We start from the raw sequence: 27,491 nt of genomic DNA on the forward strand, positions 1-27,491 counted from the left end.
CTGCCCCGTTGAGTGAAGGATAGGGGGATTTGGCCAATTAGTATACATTGCTTATACACAGTTCCTTTGCATTTAGTCTTACAGACTCCACTCAATTTCAAAGTTATTAGGAAAACACCTTTCCCCCTCTCTTTCAGTGGGGTTGTTTCATACTTGCACAAAGCAATTAGATTCTTTTCTCACGTTCTGCATTCAGACTTGTGATGCCACAAACTCCTAAGTGTTATTTTAAACTTGTATGCATTTAGGTGAATGCTTTGTGTTATACAATTCTAGAAGTTTTGATAAATGCATAGTGTTATATATACATTATTACAATATCATGTATAATATATTTGTTACCCCAGTAATCCCCTGTGCTTTACCTATTCTTCCCTACCACAGTTGAATCCCTGGTAGCTACTGGTAGTTTTACTGTCTCTGTGGTTTTACACATTCCAAAATGTCATAATTGGAATCAAAGTACATGGCTTTTGCAGTCTGGTGTCTTTCATTTAGCAATATGCACTTAATGTTAATTCATGTCTTTGCTTGGCTTGATCATTCATTTCTCTTTTTTGCTGAAATGTCCCATTGTATGGATGAACTCCACCTTTTTCAATCCATTAACATTTAAAAAAATTGTAATGTTTATTCACTTTTGAGACAGAGACAGACATAGCATGAACTGGGAGGGTCAGAGAGAGGGAGACACAGAATCTGAAGCAGGCTCCAGGCTCTGAGCTGTCAGCACAGAGCCGGACTCAGGACTCGAACTCATGGACCGTGATATCATGACAAGAGCTGAAGTTGGACGATCAACCGACTGAACCACCCAGGCACCCTGTCTATCTGTTAACTTTTTGAAGCACATCCATTAACTCATTGTAGAACATCCCTCTCAGCTTTTTTAGCCATTATGAATAAAACTGCAGCAAATGTCTATGTACAGGTTTTTGTGTGTACATACGTTTTCAATTCATTTCAGTAAATACTTAGGAGGGCAATTGCTGGGTCCTGTGGTAAGACTATATTTAGCTTTGTAAGAAATTGCCAAACTGTCTTCTAAAGTATCTGTATCATTTTGCATTTTCACCAGCAATAAACAAGAGTTTCTGTTGCTCTGCATTCTCAACAGCTTGGTATTGTCAGTGTTTGAATTTTAGTCATTCTAGTAGATGTAATATCATTGTAATATCATTGTTTTCGTTTACATTTCCCTAATGAAGGTTAAGGTGATTATCTTTTCATCTATATATTTGTCATTTATATCTTGCCGGGGACAAAACAATTCAATGACAATCATTCTCCATATTCTAAGAGAATTGAAATGGCCAAAGGAAACATCAGATGCAGTAGTGAGGTGTCCAGGTCTTGTTTCTATCATTTAATAGAGTTTTTTTTTATTGTTAAGATTTCAGAATTTTTGTGTATTTTAGATAAGTCTTCTATCATATATGTGTTTGCAAATATTTTGTTACAGTTTGTCACTTGTATTTCCATTTCCTTAATAGTGTCTTTCAGAGAAGAAGTTTTAATTTTAATAAAGACAAACACATAAAATTTTTATTTCATGGATCCTATGATGGTGTTATATCTAAAATCTCATCAACAAACCCAAGGACCTGTAGGTTTTCTTCTACATTTTCCATCCAGATGTTTTATACTTTTGAGTTTTACATTTAGATCTAGGATTCATTTTCAGTTCATATGAGGAAAAAATATAAAATCTGTGCCTAGACTTTTTATGTTTTCATATGGCATTCAATTGTTTCAGTACCTTTCTTTAGAGACTATTTTCTTTATTCGATTGTCTTTCCTCCTTTGTCAAATATCAATTGAATATATTTGTGTAAGTCTGTTTCTGGGTTCTCTGTTTTGTTCCATTAATCTATTTGCTTAATCTCTTAACAATACCCCATTGCTTTGATTACCATTGATTTATAGTAGGTCTTGAAATCAGGCAATGCAAATCTTATAACTTTTTTCGTATTGTGTTGAATATTCTCGGTCCATTGTATTTTTATATAAACTTTAGAAACATCTTATTTTATATCTATATATAGCTCACTGGAATTTTTGTTGGGATTACATTCAATTTTTAAGTCAGATTAGAAAAAAATTGACATCTTTATAATACTGAGTCTTCTAATCGATAAATATGGAATATCTCTTTTTAGATCTTTGATTTCTTTCCTTAGTGATTTATAATTTTCTGAACATAGATCCTGTGTTTATTTTACAAGTTTTATATTACTGCTCTGGTTCAAAAATTGTGTTTTGGGACCTCCATTTATATTTGTGTATTTCTATATTTATGGGAAACCTCCATCTAAATTATACTTATTTTTTATTTACAATTCTATGTGATGTATATTTAAATTAAATATATAGTTAATGTGCAGGTTGTTAAGATAGTACCTAGCACACAGTAAACTACATCTGACTGTCACTCCAGTAACACTAGAATAGGAGTGAAAAGACTGGGTGGAGAGAGAGAGAGAGAGAGTAGAAGGCACACTAGGACCAGTTCAGCCACATTCTAGAGGTATACCTGCCCTGCCTACTCCTCATGGGGATTATACAAGGTCTGTGAAACCATTCTACGAACTTTCAATCTCTACAATATATAAAGGATGAATAAGAAACACAGCCATCAACCCACAAATAACTTTAGTATTTATAACTTTTGCTTATTTAGTGGAGAATGTCATAAAAATACATTTTAGGGATCCCTGAATGTTGCATATTAAACTCAATACCACGACCCAATCTACCTCTCTTTTCTCTGAACGAACTTCCCAAATTATCTTAATTTTTACTAGACAAAATTAAGTGTTTGAATACAGGCCAAAAATATATATTTATAGATACCTGGTGAGAAGAACAGCTGGTACCCCCTTAAAATAGTATATTATATGTATTACTCCTCATAAGTGTTTTAAAACTCTCATTAAGAGGAAAAAAGTAAACTTTACCCAAAGAATCCTGTTTCAATGCTGTAGCATATTTGTAGCAGCATAGATCATAAATATATATTGAAATTCTATATAACAAATAGGAGAGTTACAAATGAGATCCAAAGGGAAACAAATCTTTTAAATTGCAGTACATTTTTCACTTTAGAATTATAATGATCAACAATGATCTATAACAGATCATTACCCAAACTATAATAAATCCTCTGCCCTTATATCATAAGCACTTAAGAAGGACTTGGGGCCACAGTGCCGAGTTTTATATTTCACCTTGTCTTCATATTATCTAAGATATATATCAGTGAGCCTGTAATATGCTTAACACGTATTTCTATGCATGGTTGCAACTAAAATCTATTGCCAGGGGGACTCAAAAATGCAATAACAATTGTTCTCCATACTCCAACTGAATTGAAATGGCCAAAAAAAATCATCAAATACAGATATTATATTAGTGACACCAGATAACATTTCACCTTTAACCACCAGAGGAGAGGCAAGCCATAGAATCTGCAGCCTTTGAAAGTAGATCTTTAGACCTTAACATTTGTCTTCATTGATGTGTAATGCACTGAGTTACCTTTAAGTCCTGCAACTCACATACGCAGTTGGTCTTAGCAGGAAGAAGTCAGAAAGCACTAGGAGGTGAATCTTATTCTACTTTTTAGCAAATAAGTAAAATTTACCCATAATCAGTTCTTTTATTAAAAACATGATTATGTTTACAAATATATAAACTAAATTAAATCCAACAGCATAATTTCTCACTGGGATATAAAATGAGAGAGAGAGAGGGAGGGGGGGAGAGAGAGAGAGAGAGAGAGAGAGAGAGAGAGAGAGAGAATATGTCCACCATTTGGAAAGGCCAAATAAAAAAAGCAGAGTATAAAAAATAAGACTCTAAAGAACCAAAATAGAAGGTATATATGCTAGAACCATATTTAAATCTCCTGAAACTCTGGTGCATTGTATTGCATTACAGTTTAACGTTGACATTGTAGGATTGTAGTTTCATGGTTTTACTATGCATCTTTAAAATTCAGAAATACTGATACTACCACCCATGCATCATAAAGAAATATTCAACCACATGGCCTGGCAACTTTTTATGCCTTCACCTATGACTAAGCCAGGCAACATGAAACACATTACAGTTTGAACATAAATTAATTTTAGAATAAGCTGTAGATAATATTCCAGGCTTTGTAATTCACGATTTTTAAAAAAATATTATGAATATTATTAATAATAGCTAACATATATTGAGGATTTGCCACATGCCAGGAAGTGTACTGTTTTATATGCACTCATCTATTTAATTTCAATGACATTACTTAGATTGATGTAATTATCTTTTCTCTTTTACAGGTAGTAAAACTGACATTTGAAAAGTTTAGGGCACGTGGGTGGCTCAGTCAGTTAAGCATCCGACTCTTGATTTCAGCTCAGGTCATGATCCGGGGTTATGAGATCAAGTCCTTCATCAAGCTTTGTGCTGGGCATGGAGCTTCCTTAAAATTCTCTCTCCCTCTCCCTCTGACCCCGTTTACCAATACTCATACTCTCTCTCTCTCTCTTTCTCTCTCAAAATAAATAAATAAACATTTTTTTTAAGTTAAAGGAACTTGAAGATTTTAGAGTTTATGTATTCGGAGGCAGAACTATACAAGCCAGGCTGACTCAACAAATTTTTCTTTTAAACACTTTGCCATACTATGTGTACTGAAAATCAACTTTATGTCAGCCACTGCATTAAATGGTACGGAAATAAAATTAAGACACTCTCCTTTTCCTCGAGAAGCCCACACTCTACAAAAGAAACATGGAAGCAGCATATAAAACTGTAGCAAGTTAAGTGTGATGATGGAGCTGACAGCCTCATACTGTGTGAGAAAACACTTCACAGAGGGGCTAATATTTGGACAGTGATTTCAGGAATCTGTAAGATTTTGTTAGAAAGGGAAAAGGCCCACAAGAAGTTTCTAGAATCCTAAATATGATCAGTAAGTGAGGTTGCCCTGCTGTGGCCCTTGGAAGAGATTTTACATGTTGGTTTCAGTAAAAGGGTATAAAAATAGTAAGTGATGAGGAATGTGAAACATATGTTCTGCTAAAATTAAGTAAGCATTCTCAGTTTGCAGAAGTCTATGGCTGAGAAGGAAGCAGGTCTGGGGAAGCACATTTTGCTGTTTCAGTTTTAAAAAGAAAGATGAGTGATTTGGACTCAAGATGGTGATTCTTTGACATGCAAGGACTGAGGAGAGCAACCCCAAGTCTCTTAGGCATTGCAGAAATGAAAACAAAACAAAACAAAACAAAACAAAACAAAACAAAACAAAACTTTTTACAGTTCTTCCTTTTTGCCAAAAGGAAGTCTCTCTCTTGGCTATGTCCAGGTCTACATTATCCAGCCTCCTGTCAAACTGCAGTATCTGTCTCTATCTGCGTTATGATGCGTTATTTGGATACCATAAGGTGCATGATTATTTTCTGTATGATTTGTCAACTGAGAAAATAAACAACAGTATTTAAGGTTCTGCGCATTGATGAGGGGATAGGGAGATGAACAAAGGAAATAATTATTGGTAGTCATTACACAAGTCCTCTTAACCATATGGAGAATTCTAAGATTTAGCTCAGAGGAGTGATTGTGTTCCTTGCCAGAAGATTTTCCAACACCTTTTCTAAGGTAAGTTTTTTTTTTTTTTTCAGCAGTGCTTTCTAATTTTTGCAATAGATTCCCAGATCATTTTGATGGTTTTAAAGACCCAGGATAAATCTCTAGGCATATAAAAATAGGGATTATTACTTAGGACTGTCCTGTTGCCATATCTGTAAGCTAGAATATTCTTTATTACTGATTTTGTGTACTCCAACTTGACTTATTCTAAATGGCTACTTCTAGAGATATAGGTCTATGGTTCCTGCAACATGGTCTTTCTGGGCGATTCTCTTTTAACCATAGCATGGAGAACTATACCACAAATCAGGCCTTTTCAAAACCATTTGCCACAGGTGCACAGGGGTAAAAGGCTATAGCCTCATAGTCTTTTTGACTGGCCAATCTATATCATTAATCCCAAATTCTTTGTTTCTGCTATAATTTTAAGCTGGTCAAAGATGAGTAAAATATTATCTATATGTGGGACATATTTTTCTTGCCAAACTGTAAATCTGGTAGTACTTTCTAAAGCTTTTTGTGCCAAGTTTCATACTATGAACAGGGAGTTATCCCATTCAGCTGTTGAATACAAGAGTAAAACACCAACATAGTAGGTAATGGTTAAATATCCAGGATTTATTCTTTATTTATTGGCTTGGGATTTGTAAGAAATCTGTGGTAACTTTAGTGAAACCTTGGGACATGATTGTACAGGTGTATTGCTGATTGTCCAATATAAATACTAACATACTGGCTATCAGGCTGAACAGTGTTTCTATAGAAGGCTGAGATTAAATCAAGTACAAGGAAATAAATATTATTAGATGAAGAGACAAAGAGAAAAGTAGTGGATATTAAACGGTGAGGGAGTGAGGAATGACAATTCAGTTAATGGCCTGAAGATACTGAACAAAGCAATATCCTAGGCTATTATGTGGTGGTGGTGTTTTTTAGCAAGCAAAATGTAAGACATGGATAATTAACCTTTCTAAATTAACTTAACAGCCTAAGCCATGGGTTAGCAAACTTTTTCTATAAAGGGCGAGATAGTAAATATTTTAGGTTTTGCAGGGCATATAGCCAGCCTCTTTTGCAATGACTCTATTCTACCATTGAAGTGTGAAAGCAGCCCTAGACAATATATAAATAAATGGGCATGCCTGTATTCTAATAAAACTTTATTTAACCAGCATTTGGCTTTATTTGGACTGCCAATACCTGCTCTATAGTGAAAGGCATCTTGTCTAATAATAGGCAGAATTCTAAAGTTGATTTATAATTATCTTTGACCTTGTATAACTCCTCTCTTTTGAATGTAGACAGAACCTCATGCAAGTATAATAAATGTGATGAAATATCACTATTATGTTATATTATATGGTAAAAGGGAGAACATTTGGATGCTCCTGTCCAAACATATCAGTCCTTAAAAGTAGCTAGTAGCTGATGAGAAAGTCAAAGAGATTTCAAGCAGGAGAAGGATATACCACAAGGTTTTTCATTGCTGAGGTAGAAAAGGCCTGTGACAAGGAATGCCAAGTTTTATAAGTTCTGAGAGCAGCTTTTGCTAACAGCCAGTGAGGAAACAGGGATCTCTGTCCTCAGGTCACAGAAAACTGAATTCAGCCTATAATCTGAAGCAGTTTAGAAGCAGATTCTTTCCCAGAAACACCAGATAAGAGCCCAGGATGGCCAATCCCTGATTCCAGCTTTGTTCACCCTAAATAGAAGACCCAGGTATGGACTTTTGAATTACAGAAATATACAATAAATTAGTGTTATTTTATGTTCTTTGTGCCAGTTTTTAAAACACAGAAATAGAAGACTAACATATATGACCTACTTGTGGATGTGGTATTGAAGCTTATATAGGAGTCTAGAGGGTCAATGGTAACTTTGAGTGATCCTTCACTCAATTGTACATCAAATATTTAATAGTTTTGAGTCCATAGGATTTCTGGGACTTCCTCAAGTTCTATCTGGAATCTGATGAAACATCCTGAAAATAGTTTTATGATGACAATAAGGAGAAAGTAATTAAGTTTCCCTCATCTAGAAAATCTAAAAAAATTTAGAGGCCATTAGAACTCCATCTGGTTATAGGATTCCATTGTCACAATAAATATTTCCTGAATACATTGAATGCAATGCACCGAATTACTGAAGACACAGCATGTCAAAGATCCTAATGAGATAGTTGAGGCAGGTAGATGTTGAGGGGGTTAGCAATAACTACCATGAAAACATATTTTTGACTCAGCGGAAGATAGAATGGGAAAGCAGTGAGGATTGTAGTTGACATGGCAGCCTCTACATTTACAAGAAAATCTGTTTTCTAAAATACAAGTTAAGAGTTGAAGTTAGCATTGAATAAGGATGGGTCAGGTCCCTCAGAGGTTAATTGTAGGGGCAGAGTCCCTACGTAGTATTTTTAATTTTGGTTTCCCCATTTGTGCTGGCTAAAGATGAACAGTGATTTTTCTAGTGTAACATAGTTTTCAATATATAGTGTCTGTAACAACAAGAATTCTCTCTTTAGCCTTTTAATTACCATAATTACCAGTCTGAACTGTATGTCTCTTTTATTTATAGAATCTCTTCAAAAAGCTAAGAGCTATAATTCCTGAAGGGTAGAGATTTACCATTTTTTTTTCTTTATCTCCTAAGTTAGATATTTCTGGTTTAAACTTGGCTACAAATAGATTTGACAGAGCAGTTGATGTGAGAGTTTGGGTCTAAGATCTGGCTCTTCAAGAGTCGTAAGACAATTTCTGAAGTGTAAAAGAGACCTATCTTCTTCTTGTTCATATGATTGAGTGATTCATTAAACTTTGACAAGAAACCTTTCAGGGGATAGCAACCAAAATCACCTTCCAAATGATGTATATTTTAGATGTATATTTATTCTAAATATATTCCAAAGATGTATATATTAATTATTAGATAGTGTTTTTTTAAGTTTTTCTGATAGTGGATACACTTGATCTTTTCAATTAATCATCCCTGAGATGAATAAAAGATGGACCAATTGATTTATATCAGGCAGCCAAGGGATAAGACTCTGGAGAGTCCCTAATTGTTTAATAATCATCTACTTCTTATTTTGTGTAAAATGTTTAATGATATTCCAAAACTTTGAGAACTGTTGTTTGAGAGTAGTTATTGCCAAACTATAGCTCATGGGCCAAATTAGTTTTGCTGCCTGTTTTTGTAAATAAAGTTTTAATGGAAGATAGCTATGTCCATTTGCTTATATCTTGGTCAAGGCTGCTTTCACATTACAGATAGTGTTGAGTCACTGTAACAAAGACCATATGACCCACAAACCTAAAGTATTTACTCTGGCACATTACAGAAAAAAAGTACAGGCTGTGGAGTCAGCCTTTCTGGATTTAAATTCTGGCTGTGCTACTGATCATCTGTGTAATTGTGTATAACTCAACCTTTTTGTGCCTCTATTTGATTTGCCCAATTGTAAAATGTAGTAATGCTCATACAGTGTTCTGTACTATGAATAGAATACAATAAATGCTCTAATCTTAATGTTTTAATAGCTTATTCCAAGTAAATATGCTGTTGTTGAGAAAGATTTATTATTATTATTATTATTATTATTATTATTAAGCATTGTCAAATATAACTGCATTAATCATCACTGTTTGCCATTTACTCTCTGCCAGACAGTGTGTAAAATACTTTAGGCATATACCACTTATTTCTTAAAACAGTCTAATAAGGTATTAACTGCTATAGTAGAACAATGAAAAGTTGAAGGCTAGCATGAACTTTTATGATTATATACAAAATTTCATAAGTCTTAACTGCTAACACATTCAGACTCCAGACACTTGCAGTTGTATTTTTTCAAGATACTATAGAAAAGAGGACTAGTGATGTTATTGTGGTTAATATGCCTATACACACTTTACTTTGTAAACACAATAGTGAATTATCTATAAGTCTGTGACATTTACTTAAAGCAAAAGCAGTGGTCTCAATTCAATTTACAGAGAAATTATGAGTGACATCAAGTGACTAAGTAGATCTTAGTAGACAGGACTAGGTAGTATAACAGAGTCTCTGAGGGCATTGTGAAAAGGCTGAGAGATAAAGACTTCAGCTCAGGAAGAATGAGTTAAGCCTATGAGCTGTGACCCATTTTAAAATATCATCCTTATTTTATTTTTTTATTTTTAAAGTTTATTTATTTATTTAGAGAGAAAGCATTCATGGGGAGGAAGCAGAGAGAGAGAATCCCAAGTAGGCTCCTTGCGGTCAGCACAGAGCGTGATGCGGGGCTCAAACTCACAAATGGTGAGATCGTGACATGAACCAAAGTCAGACATTTAACCAACTGAGCCACCCAGGTGCCCCCATCCTTATTTTAAAGATGCCAAAACTCTGGTAGCTTACCTAATTTTTGAATGTAATTATAAGAAGATTGTCAGAGCCAGTGTTTTAAACGTAGGTTTTCTGAACAATAATTCAAAAAGATATATGCACCCCTATATTTATTGCAACATTATTTACAATAGCCAAGATTTGGGAGCAACCTGAATGTCTTTTAATAAATGAATGGATAAAAAAGAATATAAATACAGTGGAATATTATGTAGCCTTAAGGATGAGATCTTGCCATTTGCCACAACATGGATGGAGCTAGAGAGGGTATTATGCTAAGTGAGATAACTCAGACTGAGAAATAAAAACACCTGTGATTTCACTCATATGTGGAATCTAAAAGGTAAAACAGATGAATAAACAAACAAAAAGCATAATCAGACCTATAAATACGGAGAACTGATGGTTGCCAGAGGGGAAGAGTGTGGAGGATGGGAAAAATGGGTGAAGGGAAGTGGGAGATATAGGCTTCCGGTTATGGAATGAGTAAGTCATGGGAATAAAAGCCACAGCATAAGGCAATGATATTGTAATAGCATTGTATGGGGACAGATGGTCACTACACTCATGGTAAATATAGTATAATATATAAACTTGTCAAACCACTATGTTGTACTCTTGAAGCGAGTGTAACATTGTGTGTCAACTATATTCAAATAAAAAAAATAAAAGAATAATAAACTTAGGTTTTCTGTTTCTTAATAATTTCTCTATACTGTCCTCCAAGAATTGCACAATTGTGAAATTCTAACTTAAAGTACATTATTCATCTTATCTATTTCTCATGGTGCTTAAAAGGGTAGTCCTGTATGAATGGAACAATTTTACTGTATTCAGTACACATTCTATAAAAAGCAGCAACTATATGATATCATTTTCTCAGTGCTGTGAAGATATAGATACACTAGCAGAAAACTCCTCTAGGAGTTCAGGATCTAGTAGAAAGTAGACATTACATAAATACAGAGGATGACAACCAACAATAAATGCTTAAGTACAAACAATATGTTCTGATAATACCTTCAGCAAGGATAAGGTAAAAGATCTTCCCCATTGCTATTTTAGTTTGCGATTGTTCAATATGGTATTAAAACTGCAGTTACCTTGGACATATTGATTCCAGAAATTTTGCTAGTTCATCCACACAACTATGATATATCAAAGTTCACTTAAATTTTTATAATGATATTTTTCCACATTTGTTAAATGAATACTGGTTATAAGCCATAGATATATGCTGCAATTATAGGACATATAGCTTCCGAATAGGACAGAAAATTATCAAAGATTAATAAATTTTAACTGTGACTTACCCCACCAGAGATACATCAGGCCAAAATGCACAAACATGGCTGATTCTCAAAACAGCAACTATAAATTAACAATAAAAAAAGTTCCCAATTAGATTATAGATGATGTACTTTGTAATTCCTTACATTTTTCCTGATTTTATGTTTAACATGAAGAAATCAATCATGACATCCCTATCTAGAGCCAAACCAAAATGTAATTCAGTATGAAAACATTAATCTTTGTAGTTAGTACAAATGCCATAAATTCTGTTATATCATAATTCATTTTATGTTAAAAAGAAGAAAAATCATCTGTGTGGCAAAGTTAAATTTTACCCCAAATGACAACTAGCAGAAATGCAAAAGAATACTCAGAAACCAGGTTATCTTTGGATTTAAAATAATGAAATTGATATGTCCTAGATATAATTTCATCTGTATTAGTAAACTAAAATCATATGTAAATAGATTAAGAAGTTTAGGAACCCTTAAATACCCATCAAGATAATCTGGGTTGGATAATTGGAATATGACAATTTAATGACAGAAAAATCTAATCAATTGGCTACTACAGACAATAGGAATGTTATTTAAAAATAAAAAAAAAGAAAAAAGATCAAGGAAAACAGAGTGAGAGAGTGACAGAGATGGAGGGAAAAACCAAGAGAGAAGCAATTAGTTTCAGGCATGTTCCTGGGAGGAAAAGTCTTGATTAAAAACATAGTTTTCTTGGCTTGGCTATTTCTTTCTTTTTTTTTCCCCCACAGACCCCTTTGAGAATTTGACTACTACTTCAGAAATATGCACTGTTTCAGAGAGGTTATAATCCCTCTAAATTCCATTTATGGGCCGGATGTTAAGAAGACAGGTTATAGAGGCTGAAAATTCCATAAACCTTGTTAGTTAGTTGACAGTGTTTCCTATCTTGCACCCACTGTCACACACTCTCAGTGCACCAGCAAAATCAGGTTTCTAAATGCCAGACCATGAAGTGTGGTTAATTTATCAATATAAATATCACTTTGTGGGGTCCTTCTCAACTGGTACTAGGCCTTTCTGAGACTGCTTTTTCTTTTGCTATGAACCTCATATATGAACACTGAATCTTTAAAAACAAAAATAATAAATAAAAATACCAAATTTATGATCTACTGGTCTGCTTATGTATGAATTATTCTTGACTATAGAATGAATAAGCTATCTATTATTTTCAGTAAGAATGTTCTATACTAAAATTTCAAGAAATATTATTCTGAGCTATCACCTATCTTGGTGAAACTTCTGAAATTATATAGGAATATTTTTTTTTTCTCAAAAGAGTTTTTTATTTCCAAAGAATTTTGACTGAATTCTTATTTAAATCCTGATGGTCTCATCAGGATACTTAGTTAATCCACAAGGATTTTCCATGTTGCTTGACCTTTTCTCCTCATCAACAATTACATTAAAAAACACATTTTTGGGGGAGCCTGGGTGGTTCTGTTGGTTAAACAATGGACTCTTGATTTTCAGCTCAGGTCATGATCTCATGGTTTTGAGAGGGAGACCAGCATCAGGTTCTGTACTGAGCTCAGAGCCTGCTTGGGATTCTCTCCCTCTCTCTGTGCCTCCTCACTCATGATCTCTCTCTCTCTCTCAAAATAAATAAACGTATATAGATAGATATATATAGATATAGATATAGATTTTTTTTCAATTTAAAATTATGGATAGAAAGATATATTATAGGAATGATCTCTCTCATTGGTTAGAACATAATATAGGATATGTGAAATAAACATAGAATCAATATCACTATTTCAAATGTTAGTATGTAAACACACTCTTACTATGATCCATGTAGGTATACACATACTACAACCAATAGTTAGTGTTTGTGAAAGCAAAGAAGAGTAACTCTACTTGGAATTACCCTTATGGAAAAACAACCAGGGTGAAATGTGCACAGATTCAGTTAGTCCATTCTAATAAGTCGTGCTAGCCATCTTTCATAATTCTACTGGGCCTTATTCAACAGTCATACAATTTTTTTCATTCCAAACTGCTACCCAGGTAGTTAAAAAACAAACAAACAAAAAAACCAAGAATATCAGATTATTAGCTATGCCAATGAGAAATGGTAGCGCCCTCAATGATTCTCAGAAGGTTTTTTCTGGTTTCAACAACACATAACACTGAATTTGTGCAGATAATGAGAGAAAGCCCTAATAGAATCAAAGAACTACCTAGATAAAGATAAAGCCAGTGTGGTACTTGGAGAGGACTAAAGTCCAGTCAAGAATAAAGGAGAGGTGGCATGGTCAGGACTTCCATGTGATGGCAGGATAAAGGTCATCATCTTTGCCCATTTGCAATTATCATATTAGTGCATATAATTTAAGATTTCTTGGGGCGCCAGGTGGCTCAGTTGGTTAAACATCTGACTTTGGCTCAGGTCATGATCTTGTGGTCCAAGTTTGAGTCTTGCATTGGGCTCTGTGCTGACAGCTCAGAGCTCTGGAGCCTCAGAGCCTGTTTCAGATTTTGTGTCCCCCTCTCTCTCTGCACCTACACCACTCGTGCTCTGTCTCTCCCTCTCTCCCTCTCAAACAATAAATAAACATTAAAAAAAATTCTCAGGAATTCTCTATGTCCTTTGCAGTTGACATGTTTAATTTCTGGCACAAATACTACATTTCTATCTAAATGAAGCTTCTTAGAATAACTAAGCCAGAGTTTCTGCATATAGAATAGAGGACATTTCTGTTTTAGTGGAGTCTGCACATCTCCCAAGTAGTATTTGCATATTAACAAAGAGAGATAATTTTAAGAAATCTGTATCACTTACCTGACCACATATCTCTCTCTAAACACAAAACCCAATGTCTAGGGACACCACCTTGCTACTCCTCCTCAGGCATTTCACATTTAATTTATTTTCTCTTAATTCACCTCCTAATTTGGGATTCTTTGTGGTCATTAATAGTCAATGCTATTTACTCTGAAATCCTCAGAAAAAACCTGAAAGTTCTCTATGCTCCCATGTGCTCATCAGTTTCAGGTATTTATCAAATCTATTATATTTCAACTTCTAAATACACTTAAATTAATCTCAATCACTCCCAAATTTATTGCCATGGCCTTAGAGTATGTGTCCATCGTATCTCACCTGAATTACTATACAGCCTTTCGTAAGATCTACTTACCTCACTTCCACATTGAGAACTTTGATAAGAACATTGATGCCTCATAGGATCAAACCGTTAGTATCATGTTCGAAACTCACAGATTAACAATGAAAGCTAATCTCAATTTCATACTTGTTTTTTCCATTTTATACTATTTCTTCCCAAAGCCCTGTGCATTTACATATCTATGCTGCTCTTTTCTTTTTTTAACTTTTTACTTTCTTGTTTTACTTTTTAACTAACTTTACACATCTATCAGGATTTCTCAATTATGGGTTCCATGATATCAAGTACCAAATTTGTCTCCCTGGTAGTTTCCATGTCAGAGCCTACCAGAACTTGTTTTGAATAAATAGGTGAATAAGTGAACTTTAGCATGATCTCTTCCGAAAGCCTTCTCTATTGGATTTAAATACCTCTTCCTTGTGTTGGCATCTGAACACATCTTTGCCATAACCTATGACATTGTACGTTCATGTTTCTTTATTTCACTGACCAAAATTTGAGACTGGTAAATAAGGTGTTCTCATTAGCATTTCTAAAAACAAAGGGTGAAGGAGGAAGAGGACCAGGATTTATGGTTATAGTGGCACTTAGTACAGAAGCCATAGAAACAATTCCTTCTTTTGCACTTCAGAACCAAGACTATTTTAAATATTTAAATCCTACAGATGTAACCGGTCAGCCTACATTTGCAACCCTGCTGAGAGTAAACTCTTCATAGGAAAAGTGCTTCAGCTGAAATACAGAAAGTCTTCAGATGCTGTGCAGAAATGAGTCCTAGTGAGTTTAGGCAGTTAAAACTTTTATACAAAGACTCACCTAAGATTGTGGTTTAATTGATCAGAAGGGCCTGGCATTGGTGTTTTCTAAGACTCTCTCTCCCACCACGTGATTTTAGTATGTACTAGGGGTTGATAACTGCTGAGTCGGAAGGACAGACTGATTATGGAAAATTGCAACAAAAATATTATATCCGAGATATTAATTTTCTCTTCCTGAATTTTCTGATTCTGAATAATCTTAACTAGTAAAGAGATAAATAGAATTTTCATCTATGGCTGATGGATTAGTCTAATGATTGTTAACAGCTAGCATTTACTCACTGCCTTGAGCCAACCTGTAAGTATTTTCTCACCTATCCTCAAAATAATGTGATTACATATTCTAATCCTTATTTGGCAGGTGAGAAAAATGAGTTTGAGTAAAGTTAAGCAACTTCTCCATGCAATACATAAGCAAGTTAGGAGCATAACCGTATCCATACCCATACCACCATAAGCATCACTACAGAGCTCATGGTGGTAATTACTCTTTCTTTTTCTAGAAACACAATGTGAATTCTTCCTTTAATCCAGGGAGTGAAAGAGAACAATGTTATTTTCTCTTCTGTTTAAAGGCCAGGTATGTAAAAGGAAGGCTATAGCTTTCTCCACCATAAAATTCAGTAGTATCCAGACAGTGGTGAATGATACAACGTTTTTTTCTATCAGTTTTGCATTAGCTTATCCATATGTGAGGTTTCCCAGACTTCCTACTTCCTGTATGAGTTCCCACCTTCTGCAGAGGTGACCTCAAGACAAATACAAAGACTAATGATCTGTTTATTTTCTTCAGCTCTCTTCTTCTGCTAATGTAATAGAAGATAATTTTCAGACCGTCCTTGGCATCCTTAATGTCTGTATGTTTTCTAAATTATCCATAGGCCTCAAATGAGGGTACTGATATGGGAGGTTTTTGATTTGAAGATGTTTCCCGTTTGTCTATCTGAATATCATGTACCTAGTATCCTATATACAGTATACTCAACACCAAAAAAACATAGTTTCTTTTTTCAAAACTACTGCATGCAGGAAGAGTGGTAATACTTTCTGATTTTATGATGGGTCATATGAACTGTTTAGTTGAGATCTTGGTTCCATTTGGAAAATTCTTCTACCTTGTTGATTAAATATATTCAAATGAAACACAACTGAGAGCTCTCTAATTTTTGCATAACCCTTGAAAATGCCAGAAGGACAAACTTTGAAAGGCCATTATCTCATTGTAGCCTTGGAAATCATAACCTATATTTATCAATCAGTCAAATAAATGTTGCAAGGTTCATCTTAATCACAAAAATATAAAGCAAATAGTCAAAAAGCCAGAAAGCTATTAGAATAGCTAGATTAAAAGACAAGCACTGACCTATAAAGGGCTTGAAAACATCACCAGTAATATCAAATTGCCAAGAAAAAGAGGTGTAAAAATAAAGTGTATAGCAGGAAGGAAGACTTTAGTAAGAATCTTAAATAGGAGCTGAAGCTAGTAAGTGATCTAGCAAAACAATTTGAGTTAGTGAAACTCTTGCAGAGACTGCTTTTAGGCAATAAGCGTGAACAATAGAACTTAAAAAGGGCCCACAGCAACCACCAGGCTGAATATAGACATGCCCATCAGGCAACCCACCTCAAAATATCCATAGGCCCTAACTGACCAGTGGGCTACTTACAACTAGGCACAGTTAGCAAAAAAAAAAAAAAAAAAAAAAAAAAAAAGGGATGGTTCTATACAGTGTCATACCTTCTCATCTTCCCCCTTTAAAAAGAGGCCCCACCCACTAACCAGTTTCAGACAGCCTCTCCTCTGCTGTCCTTCCCTTCGCTCCCTTGCAGTGTATTCAATAAACTTCTATTTCCTTTGTTCTGCCTCAGGTGAATGCTTGTCCTCCCAATGCCACCAGATTCCACCCCCTCAGTCACCCCACATTTGGGGACCTCATCAGGAGAGACACCCCATTTAGGCACCACAACTCTCTTTTAAGAAAAATGTTTTTCTAAAATGATAGGGCTTTAGTTTTCCTTCATTATGGAGAGGAAGCAGAATTTTATCACCCAAAGCATCTTTATCTTTAGGACAAGAGTAGGTCTCTTCCTATCTCTCCTGGCAAGCATGGAGTGCCAAGGATATGACAAATTCCTAACTTCTGTTGGCAGAGGGAGGAAGGAAGTTATTTACACTGTCAAGTTTCCCTCAAATCAAAATTACCTCACCCAGTAAGCATAAGACCACATAACCCATTTTCTCATACTATGTCCATAGTTGATTATTCATATGCTAGTAAGAACTACTTGTACTCAAAATTATTATCTTCATAGGGGCGACTGGGTGGCTCATTCGGTTAAGCATCTGACTTTGGCTCAGGTTATGATCTCATAGCTCGTGAGTTCGAGCCCTGCGTCAGGCTCTGTGTTGACAGCTCAGAGCCTGGAGCCTGCTTTGGATTCTGTGTCTCCCTCTCTCTCTGCCCCTCCCCTGCTCGCACTCTGTCTCTCTCTCTCTCTTAAAAATTAATAAACATTAAAAAATATTTTTAAAATATTATCTTCATCTAATTCCTAAGGTAATGTTAAAAAACGGGAAGAGAGAAAAATGTAAATTTGAGTTGCTGCCACCCTAGATCAAACCACACCATTCACTGCAATAATCTTCTGAAGATGTCCCTGTTTTTATTCCTTGTGATCAATGCATCTCCATGTAGTGTAGTGGCTAGTGTGATCAGAAACTAAATCCTGCCATCTCTCTCTTAATAAATTCTATAGCTTCCCATCATCCTTGAATTCAATAAAAATATTTACTATTGAATATAATGCCCTGTATGACTTGTTCAAACTACTCCAGCTAGCTTCTAGCTTCAAAATTGCTCAAGCAGTAAACAGACATCAGTCTGTGTTTAGGTATATCTACATTGCATATACCTGTGTGCTTCCAGCATATGTGAAATTCTTCAAAGGACTTTCACCGAATTCCACTGAGTTTCTAGACCTTAGCAAGTATCTACCAAGAGAATATGTTATCAATCTCTCTTTCAGACAAGCAACCTTGATCTCTACAAGCTGTTCTATTTGCTTGAGAGAGAAGCACAACAGTCAAAGAACATCCTCTCTAGACTTTTGAGCCACTCTTCCAGGACTTCCCATTTGTACTTTCAGCTTATAGAAACTAAAATAATGGTGGGAAAGCTCAAAACAACATTGTGGTCATCTCCTAGTAAGGGAGCATCAGGCAACTCTGTTTAGAGAGTACTCACTGCCTTCTGTTTTATAGTTTGGGTCATCAGCCAATAGAAAACTCCTATTCAACATCCTTCATTAGTAGCAATATAACTGTAGAGACATTCACTTATTTTAATGTTGAGATGCAGCACAATGTTAGCCAAAAAAAGTAGTCTATTAAAGTGATACATGAATCACTGCAACTTCATAGACGTTAAGTGATTTTCCTTAAATCACAATTCATTTGTGCCACAGAAGGTAAGACTTGATTTCCAATTCTGGCTCTTCCATTTAGCAAGTATGTGGCTTTAGGCAAATTCTTTATCATTGCTAAAACCATTTTTCTCAAATGTGAATTTGAGATCTGACAGAATTTCAAAGGGGTTTTGTGAAAATGAAACACTACCAGCCTTAATGGCCCTCGCATGTTAATAAATACTTACAGGTTTTGAATGTCTATTCAAACAAGAGGCAGAACTCAAGATTTTATATGTTAGTAAACGAGCTTAGAGATTTGCATAATGGTAAGCCACTTGAACCTTTACTTTTACATTTACACAAATAGCACGCTGTGGAGTAGAAGAGATCATTTTCAAAACCACGCAGGAAGACCGTATTGACATTTTACTTCTGAACTCTGTTTGGGGCTACATTTCTACCCTGAGAGGTAAGAATTAATTCTGTTTAAAATAAGCACTCTTGATGAAAAAAAGCTTAAAAGCAATACTTTCCAGCAACCACTAAGTTGATCCTATAAACAAGCTTGTGAGGAAAGTTCTTATACTTATTTCCACTTTACAGGTTACATAAATTTTAAGCTCACAGTGACTCCTTTCACAGACTTGCAGCTACTAGATGGAAGACACAGGACAGAAGCTTCTCATTCTAAATCCTTTTCATTTTGGAATATTTTTTGTGAAAATTGGACACCAGTGTAAGCTTTCTCTTCATTATTATCTATTCCAACAATGAAATATTGTCAAGCTATCTAAAAAAAAAAACAAAACAAAACATACTTGGGGGTTTTGTTATAGTAATATGCTCACTGATCAAATCCAAAATCAAAGAAACTGTTGGCTGTAACACAGGCCTCATTTTTTCTCACCAGCAGCACAGGGCCGCCATCTACCAGTAATAAAGGAAGTTGCAGTTGTCCTAATTGTAACGACATGAAAGAAAAGAGAAATGCTTTTCATGACTTTGCTTTTAGATTACATTTCTAAATTCTTAGAAATGTGTGGGAATGTTGAAACCATCAACAAACACCCACTGTTTACAATCCCAAAACAATCAGGTCCAGAGGACATTTCTACCTAAACCAGTCCCTCAAAATTTGGTAGCATAGCCTGTTTTCTGCATAAAGAAGATTATCTTGGAAAGTTTGTAAATGAGGGGAAAAACTAAAAAGAGAAGATTTCTGAAAGAAGGATTCAAATATATTGAGTACATTAAGCAGACACTGGTCTAGGTGAACTAGATGGAGAACCAGTGCACCCTAAGTAAAATATCCTCTGATACAGCCTAAGTAGATGTTCAAATAAATCTATGTACTCCTAATATTGATAGATAATACCTACATTGTGTTTATTTTGTTATCAGTGCCATGCCCAATTTTAAATGTTTTACGTATATTAATTCATTTAATCTTAGTGAAAATACTATGGAAGTAGTTAAAATTCTTAGTATTTTACTGATGGTTACCTTTATGTGTCAGTTTGGTTGGGCCACTGATAATTACTTAGATATCATTTCTGAGTGTGTTTGTGAAGGTGTTTCTGGAAAAGATTAGCATTTGAATTGGTGAACCGAATAAAGCACCTGGTCCTCAAGGTAGGTGAACATCATCCGAGACATTGAAGTCCTGAATAGACCAAAAAGGTGCCAGAAGGTTGAATTTGCTCTCTGCCTGACTGTTGAGCTGCCACATTGGTCATCTCCTTCCCTTGATGCTCCTAGTTCTTAGGTCTTCCGACTCAGACTATCTACATCAGTGGTAATATCTACATCAGTGGTTCTCCAGCTCTCAAGCCTTCAAAGTACACCACTGGCTTTCCTGGGTCTGCAGCTTACAGACAGCAGTTCATGGGACTTCTCAGCCTCCATAACCATGTGAGCCAATTCTTTATAATAAATTGTATATAGATTTAGACAGATTATAGGTAGAAAATAAAAACAGAGACAGAGAGACCTAGACAACAGACAAACACAGATACCAAGCGGTTTCTTTGGAGAACCCTAATATACATCTCTATTATACATAAAGGAAGCAGATCTGATCAATGTAAGTAGTTTTCCAAGAGCTAATTTTCAAACCATGTCCATGGATGAAGTCTGTGTTTTTAAACCCCATGTATAATGCCTTTCTGTCCCTAGATATTTAAGAGGAGAAGAGAAGAAACTGATCTGAGATGGTATCTAGACCCTCCAAGGAGAGTGTAGAGTAATATTTGAAAAACATTTATCAGGGTAATAGAACTGAAATCTATTCCTATATCTCTCATAGTGTATGATTTTTGAAAAAAAAAGTCAATTTATTTCTTTGAGCCTTACTTCTTTATTAGTAAAATGAAACAAAGGAGTAAATATTAAGTAACTATTCTCCTAGTCTAAAGTGGTGATTGCAGAATTATGTCTTAGATGATAAGAGGGAAGATGAATGTGATATAAATTCATTTAAACTAGTGAGTTTCATTACAGAGGATTACCCTTCCAGGCTCAGTCCTTCTCAGTAGCTTTTATGGATTTTAAGTCTGCACATCTCGATGAATGGTAAAATAAGGTTCTATGAGAAACTGTCTAATCACTGTCCTATTTATAATCTAGTAGAGTTCCCACTGGTTGTGACAATACACAACAGAAAATCTAACTCAAAAGCTCTTCTGTGTTCTGGAAACAGAATTTTAAAATCTTTGTTTTATTCTATAGAACCTAGAACACTGTAAGGCAAACAAATGAGAAAATATAGTTCTGAGAAGTGAAGTGTATAAAATCCAGTGGTGAGAGAAGGAAACTTTTCTGATATGGTGTTCAGTTTAGGTTTTTGTGTGTCTTTTTTCTTTCTTTCTTTCTTTCTTTCTTTCTTTCTTTCTTTCTTTCTTTTTTTATCTATATACATGACACAAAAATAAATAAATAAGGAAATCAAAGTATTGGTAATATGTTAATTTCTTCCACGGATAAACTGTCTTCTTTCTTAGTCTCTATTTCCCTAGACTAATGTTAGTAAGTATTCATACATCTTTCTGCTAAAAACAACAAATGGCAAAGCTTTGCATCTTTAACATACAAATAAAGTCTGTGTTTGGGTCGCGGAATTCAAATCAAGGTCCTACAGGCCAGGAAGTAAATCATCAATCCATCTTGTCAGTGCAACGGGTACAGTCCTATAAACTGCTTGATTAGCCTTTTGGCACCAACATGTCTAAAGTCACATCATTATGATTAATTTGTTTTTCATCAGTGCTTCCACAAGTAAGCCCAAATCATGGGCAATAAGAGGTTAAGAAATCCAATAAAATATTACAAAATATCTTTAGGAAAATATTCACTGGGGTATCAAAGTGTTAATGAAATCATCTCAAGTCTTCCTGATTTAAATTACATTACAAACAAACTTTCTGATCTTAATTTGTTTTTCCACAAGGGCAGTACAAGTGGTAAAAGTATGTGTTTAAAGGGCATCATAAATATTCAATGCTTGTCATCAATATTTCTCAATATAAATTATATTAATTTGCATTTTATATGAACATATACGAATAGGAGCTAACATAGTCAAAAGACAAATATCCATAATAACTGAAGTAATACTACAGTTAACATATGACGACCCATATCTTTGAAACTAAATAATGCTTTCAAGGTCAGTTAAAGCTTGTCACATTTCTTACTGATACAGGAGGTCAAGTTCCCTTGTGCCATTCCCTGAAGTTTGGTATCACCTAAAATGATCTTGAAACTTAACGGATTGCCTCTCTTCAGGCTGTATGTCATACAGGACATTCAATAAGCATATAGTCTTCTCTTTGAGGATAACAAATGGTGACTTTAGAGCCATATTGCATTGCCCCCGAAAGATCACAGCCATCAAGGGAATAATATGAAGGAGGCATTCGCCTGTTCCCCTTCTCAAGCAGCCTTCTTCTGTTCTGTTTTCTGAAATAAATGCTGAAAATGGGTAGAGTGGAGGAAAGGGAGACAGAAGTAGACTTGATGGCCCTGTTATTTCTATCATGTGCCTGACATGAAAATATACACATGAGATGAAATTAGGAATAAAACAGACCTCATATCCTTCACCCACCATGTGAAACATATTTAACTATTTACACTATAAATTCAGTAATAGTTATAGGCATATGGTCACACATGAGGAAGAAATTAATTTTGCTAGTGTACTGTCAAGGAAGGCCTCAAAAGGAGTGGCCATTTGAGGAAGATTGAAAGATAAATTGTGTGCTAAAAATTGGGGGTGCCAGAAAAATTGTGGTGCTAAAAAATCCCAAGTAGAAGAATTGTCCATGGCATATTGTGGGATGGCAAATAGTCCAGTGTTTGAGAATATGGGGGAAAAGGCAGGGGCAGGGGATAGAGAATCCTAAAACATGATGTGAGGATGTGAGGCTGAGGAGACCACACCAATAACTTTAAAATAAGAGATTCACTAAATTTTCATGTTCTGGAGTTTCTCAGGTATATAAAGCTAGAAAATACTTGCCCCCTTAATTTCCTATCATAACTTATTCTTTCAGAAATAATTAATTGAAGAAATACTGTGGATATGTACAAAGATAGAAAAGGCCATGCAAGTTTCATTACTATTCTCAAGAAGCTTAAGGCCCACTGGGAAAAGCAAAACTTATTGGAATGAAAAGTTAGGCACAATGCAAATTAGTTTACAAATAAATTTCAAATCACAGACAAAGGAAAATAAATCCAGTTTGACTCCCATGATTTCCAGCTCTCAACTCTTTCAATATCAGTAGGTATGTGGTAGGAACCAAGAGGCAACAAAAGATATAAAATGCTTGGTAAAGCTAATGAGGTTTCCACAAAATAGATTCTCACTTTGACTTTACTTCTACATCACAGATAAAGACACTTCTAAAATTGATGAACACTTTTTATCAATTATTATCTGTTTACATCAAGTCCTGATAGAAGTAAAGCTACATATAAGTAATGTCCATTTTAGAACAATACTCTTGATGCCAAATGTAAATCAAACTGTCTTACTTCTCTTCCTTCCAATGAGTCACTGACCAATGTTCATGGATACTCAACCCTTCAGTTCCTGATCTCTGGAAAATATCTATTGTCATTTCCTTCCTACCTCTTTTTCCTTAGGCTCTCAATTGTCTTATTTTAACTTGAGACTGTAGTATTTCTTCTTTCCTAAGTGGAATATCAAGATCCACTCTCGTTTGTTTTCCAGTCCATCCATCCCTCATTTCCTCTTTCCCTAGGCATGCCTTTGTTTATTAGGGTAAGAGTGAAATTAACTCTTTATATTTTCTAGAAACATAATTTTCAGTTTTAGTCCCTTTAAAAACAGATAGCAGCCTTAGAGAGTAACTAAATTTTCACATGGAATCCTCAGGAAAAAAAATAGGCTAACGGAAAACTGACGTACAAGTCTAACTCCCAGAGACCCAGAACTCCATAAAAAAAATCAATGAACATAGAGTCAGAAGATCAGTGAATATTCTGAAGCCATTAGGGGTCCATAACCCAGAGCCAGGTAATCAGCTAACCTGGTAATGATGAGCTGGCCCAAGATTTGGGTTCAGTGAAAGGCCAGGTTGTATATTATCATTAAATTATATTTGGAATAATGCTAAAAATTTTATCAACTGTATTATGCTTTTGTGTATGTTATATTTCTTTTTTTTTTTAATTTTTTTTCAACGTTTTTTATTTATTTTTGGGACAGAGAGAGACAGAGCATGAACGGGGGAGGGGCAGAGAGAGAGGGAGACACAGAATCTGAAACAGGCTCCAGGCTCCGCGCCATCAGCCCAGAGCCTGACGCGGGGCTCGAACTCACGGACCGCGAGATCGTGACCTGGCTGAAGTCGGAGGCTTAACCGACTGCGCCACCCAGGCGCCCCGTGTATGTTATATTTCTACTCTAAGACATGTTATATGGATGATTTTTACATTAACTTTTTTTTTTACTATAGATTTAGTAAAATGTATTCAAAAATTTGCTTTTCAAGACATTCAAGTTGCCTTTCAACAAATTCAATAGAATTTATACTAAAATTACTTCTGTACAATTATTCCTTTGAAATATATCATACAGAGTATAAAATCATAATGGATCCATGATAGGTTATTAAATACCCAGTTTGTGAAGCTTCAGAATGTTTGAACCAAGCTTTAAAAAAAAAAAAAAAAAAGAATGTCTGAGCCAAACTTTCCAAGATAAGTATACAAATGTAAATGTGTACATTTGTATCAAAGAAAAGCAAATGTGGCAAATTCAATCTTGTTGAAGGCAATGTGGTCATTTACTATAATTTTTTTTTCAAATTTCTTATAGTTTTGAGTTTTTTAATAAAAAGAAAAGAAAAAGGAAGAATGAAGGGAGGGAGGGGGCAATGTACCCTCTATGTCCACCACTGCAGCCTCCAAGACCTGCCAGATCAGTTGAACACTTGCCCTGGCAAATTTCAATCTATTCAGTGTTAGTTGGCTGCAGCATCTGTGTGAGGAGCCAACAGGCAGCTGTAGAACTAGGGAGGATGGTTAAGAAGTTTAACAACCATAAACCCAGTTTAGAGATTGGCAAAATGTGAAAAGTGAAGATGTATATGCATTGCTCACAGAAGCTGCAGGGAAAAAATGATAATGTGATGGAACATTTCTTTATATTCAAAGCCTGCAAAGCTGCATCATCTTCCAGAATAATGGCAGAGATCTGTGTTTTTTACATACACAAGATGAAGAGGACAAGAATCATGCTCCAATTTCTACAAAGCTTATAGAAAAGTTGTTTTCAATAGCCATGACAGATCACCTCATCATTATGGACTTATGTGCTTTTCAGACCTAAAGATCTTTTGATGTCCCTGCACATAATTTACAGAATTTATAATCTGCAGAGTACTAGAGGAAATATTGCAGAGTGGAGAAACCAACATGTTTTCCTATCATGTAGGTATAACCCAGTGGTTGTATTAATTGCAGACTGACTAAAACAATAAAGGAAAACTAGTAAAATAGTAAAGGATAACTTTAGTTAGTGATATTTTTAAATTTTCTAGATGTTCTTGTTCTTGGGAGGTGTATTATAAAATCCTTAGAAGTGAGGCATGAAGATCTCTAAAACTTGCTGCGAAAGATTAGGAATAAAAATAGGTAAAATGTCAAAATACTTATTTTTAAATATAGAATTCTAAAACTAAAATTCATGAGTTTAAATATTTAATTTTTAAATCTTGTTGGTGGATATACACATGTTTATTTTCCTGTTCTTTCATATTTTCTTCATGTTCTAAAACCGGTATGCTAATCTTTTAAAAGGACAAAAATATTTTTATGGAAATAATTTGACATCTATAAAATTCATGAATACATAAAATATGACTTACCTTGTGATTCAATTTATCTGTATTTGTTTTAATTTTCAACAGGGTTTTCAATGATTCACGTGCTGCTAAATCACTTTTAAAACATTTGTTAATCTCTGATTTGATCCAGAGCTGAAGAATTTTTGTTTACTTGTTTCTATAGCCTTTTGGGTTATTCTGTTCCCTGATGGTTCTTAAAACCAGCTCTTCTTAAAATGTTTCCCCCCTGCTGCTATTTAAACTGATTTTTATGTTACTCCAAATTAAATCCATTATTTCTAGTCTATCAATTTTCCAACTTGAATCAGCACACTTTAAGATTCCCATCTGCTGTCTATTGTGAAGCCAGTTTTTAAATCTGTCTTTTTGTCCTCTTTAGCCTGGCCTCCTCAGGTGCCTTGGAAGCTCCATTCACAGACTTTCCAGGTACTCATCTCTACCTGCCAAAGATGTCTGGGCTATTCTCTGCAGAATCCAGTACCAGGCATACTTCCATGGATTTACTACCAGTCTTAAAAGTTCAAATTTCAGGGGAGCCTGGATGGCTCAGTCGGTTGAGCATATGACTTCAGCTCAGGTCATGATCTTGTGGTCTGTGAGTTCAAGCCCCATGTTGGGCTCTGTGCTGACAGCTCAGAGCCTGGAGCCTGCTTTGGATTCTGTGTCTCCCTCTCTCTCTGCCCCTCCCCTGCTCATTCTCTGTCTCTCTCTCTCTCTCTGTCAAAAAATAAATAAACATTAAAAAGGTGTTTTTTTTTTAATAAATAAATAAATAAATAAATGTTCAAATTTCAAAGAGCTTTCAAGTCATAAAGCTAACTCCCAAAATAAAGATGTCAAGTCCCTAGATTACACATATAACAGAGTACAATAAAAGTATGTGAGAGTGTACTAATCAAAAAATCCCTGGGTTAAGAACCAAGAGAATTAGAATCAGTCTATCTGTGGTCTGAAGGTCCTGTACAAACTTGGCTAAGCCACTAATCATGACTTCCCTCAACTATAAAATAAGAGAAATGGATTGCATAGAATCAGTGGTACATTACAACCTGATTTTTAAATAATTTTATTGTTTGGGGTGGCCAGGTGGCTTAGATGGTTGAGTGTCTGACTCTTGATTTCAGCTCTAATCATGATCCCAGGGTTGTAGGATTGAGCCCCACATTGGGCTCCATGCTGAGATGCTCCAAGATTCTCTCTCTCTTTCTCTCTCTCTCTCTCTGCCCCCTCCCTCTCCTCCTCTGCCCCTCTCCCCTGCTTGCATGCTCTCTCAAATAAAATAATTTTATTGTTTAACGTTTATAAAAGTAATTTATATTTTAATGTACATTTGGAAGTACCTAGGAAAGAAATATTCATAATATCACTGAGAATTGCCTACTTTTAAGTTGTTGGTGTGCATCC

At 35.1% G+C, this 27,491-nt stretch overlaps 1 long non-coding RNA gene across 1 annotated transcript; it reads left to right on the plus strand.

Annotated features, from left to right (window-relative positions):
• The first annotated feature begins 5,400 nt into the window (after positions 1 to 5,400).
• Positions 5,401 to 20,605, plus strand: LOC115525650. Its single transcript, XR_003972421.1, has 3 exons — positions 5,401 to 5,646; positions 19,079 to 19,180; positions 20,470 to 20,605. It is a non-coding gene; the product is annotated as an uncharacterized LOC115525650 (long non-coding RNA).
• Positions 20,606 to 27,491: the final 6,886 nt, after the last annotated feature.

This window comes from Lynx canadensis, chromosome D1, assembly GCF_007474595.2.
Source record: "Lynx canadensis isolate LIC74 chromosome D1, mLynCan4.pri.v2, whole genome shotgun sequence".
Taxonomy (NCBI): domain Eukaryota; kingdom Metazoa; phylum Chordata; class Mammalia; order Carnivora; family Felidae; genus Lynx; species Lynx canadensis.